At 36.6% G+C, this 2,500-nt stretch overlaps 1 protein-coding gene across 2 annotated transcripts in view; it reads right to left on the bottom strand.

Annotated features, from left to right (window-relative positions):
• Window positions 1–2,500, bottom strand: part of LOC135218512 (mitochondrial amidoxime reducing component 2-like) — a 14,993-nt gene that overhangs the window by 12,085 nt on the left and 408 nt on the right. The window lies entirely within an intron of this gene.

Raw genomic sequence — 2,500 nt, 5'->3', positions numbered from 1 at the left:
AAGAAGAAGAAGAAGAAGAAGAAGAAGAAGAAGAAAAAAAGAAGAAGAAGAAGATGAAGAAATTATGTTTTAATCATAGGCAAATTACTTATAATTTATTTCTGAAATGTCTCTTTTCAATAAAACTCTATGAAAGTATATTTTGACTGGGGTAGTTGGTTCCGTAAGTGATTTCCGTAAGTAAGTAGGTTCCGTAAGTGGTTTCCGTAAGTAAGTAGGTTCCGTAAGTAAGTAGGTACTGTAAGGAAGTAAGAAGGTTCTGTAAGTAGATTCTGAAAGTAAGTAAGGAGGTTCCGTAAGTAAGTAGGGGGTTCCGTAAGTAGGTTCTGCAAGTAAGTAAGGAGGTTCCATAAGTAGGTTCTATAAGTAAGTAAGGAGGTTCCATAAGTAGGTTCTATAAGTAAGTAAGGAGGTTCCGTAAGTAGGTTCTATAAGTAAGTAAGGAGGTTCTGTAAGTAGGGTCTGTAAGTAAGTCAGGAGGTTCCGTAAGTAGGTTCCGTAAGTAGGTAAGTAGGTTCTTTAAGTAAGTAAGGAGGTTCCTTAAGTAGGTTCTGTAAATAAGTAAGGAGGTTCCGTAAGTAAGCAGGTCCCTTAAGTAACTAGGTTTATATATGATGGCGAATTATGCACGAAAATAAGTACTAAATCCCTAACTGGCAATAACTCGTTGCGTAGATGTTAAATTGGAATCTAATATAAGAGCTTTCGATAAGATCACGTGATCGATATGGGTCGATAATGAGAGATGAGAAGCTGATTTTACTCCTCGGTGGTGGCCTGGCCTATGTCGTTGGCAGACGTACGATCATGGCTAACTTTAAACTTTAAATAAGATCAAAACTACTGAGACTAGAGAGCTGGAATTTGGTATGTTTGTTGATTGGAGGGTGGGTGATCAACATACCAATTTGCAGCCCTCTAGCCTCAGTAGTTTTTAAGATCTGAGGGCGGATAGAAAAAGTGCGGACAGAAAGAGTTGCGGACGGACAGACAAAGCAAGAAAAATAGTTATCTTTCCAGAAAACTAAAAATGAAATGATTAGAAATCGTCCAATTGAAGTGTCCGCTTCTGTTGAAGTGTCTTTTGAGGAAATTCTTGGCCCTGTTCTCAAAGTCATGTCAGATAACGTGATCTGATTGTCACGGCAGATAAAAACATGATCTGATTTTGGCCGTTATCAGTTCTGCTTCCATTTCTGTTCTCGTCAGATAAGGCCTTGTTGTACGCGACAGATTATCGTTGACAATTGCTTCTCATCGCGAGTGATAACGCAATCTTCATTATCTTTTTCTTAATTGTCTTATTTATTCTTCATTGTCTTCATCTGCATTGTCTCCGTCTTCGTTGTCTTCATCTTCGTTGTTTTAATCTTCATTGTCTTCGTTTTCTCTATTCGTAAATTACCAGAATGACAAAAATGTCGCAAAAAAAATCATTCTACATTTTTGAGGGCCGCTTACATTCTACGTTATATCAGCGATTTTTGTGTGTGTATTATCTTTTGTGGTTGTTGCACTAGAACAACGGTAGCACAACCAAGACAACAAGAGCATGAGAACCCTTCATATAACAACACATTCACTACAACAGCAAAGAACAACACCAATCAAGATTTCTCTCCTGAACGCTACAACCAAAAAACTTAATACAAATGCACCATTAATATCACAACGACGATCCATTTCCCAACAAATTTATAACAACACCAACAGCGTAAATGGTTGTTCTTCCCTTAAAAGAAACAAAGAAATGAACAACAGAGCATACATGACAAAAATAACAACGCTTGAATGCCGGTGAGGCAAGATTCACATATCCTAAAAAGATAACGTGATGAATGGGCGCGCTCCGTTAGCCTTCGTAGAAAACGGTATTTTTTTTCCATTTCGAAACATTTTCTTACTTTCCGTCCGGGCTCTTTGAGTCGTCGGTAAAAACCTCTGGCGTAATTTACTTTCCCTGAGTTCATTATTATTATTATTATATTATTACGAACTAAAGCTAAAGCCTCGTGCACGATAGATACTTCAAGCTCTCATTAGTACTAGTTCACTGTTCGTCAACAATTGTAAATTGTTATGGTTTCTTTTCGCCTTTTCTTTTGATATTCCGTCTATGTCATTCTAAGGGAAGGCGAGGATTCTGTTCCTTTTCGTTATGAAAGTAAGGTTTTTAAATGACTAATCTGTTGGCTTGAAAATACAATACAAACGTAAGACTATTCTTGACGAATTTGCACGTTTTTATAGTACCAGGAAGTATGCACAAATCACTGAATTAAAAAGAAAGAAGCATGCACATAAGAACAATTTTTTTTTTAATATTCAAGACGGTTGGACTTAAATTTTTTTTTAAATTTTGTTTGCTACAAAATGCTTTATAAACTGCACTACCCTTGCCGAGTCTCTACTACACAGTGATTAGTACCATAATCTATGCAAGCACCACTGAATTAAATACACTTAAAAAAAACACGCATACAAGGCAGAAATTTTCATT

This window comes from Macrobrachium nipponense, chromosome 9, assembly GCF_015104395.2.
Source record: "Macrobrachium nipponense isolate FS-2020 chromosome 9, ASM1510439v2, whole genome shotgun sequence".
NCBI lineage: Eukaryota > Metazoa > Arthropoda > Malacostraca > Decapoda > Palaemonidae > Macrobrachium > Macrobrachium nipponense.
Note: the sequence above shows the minus strand (reverse complement) of the source record. Positions and strands in the feature narration are given on the sequence as shown.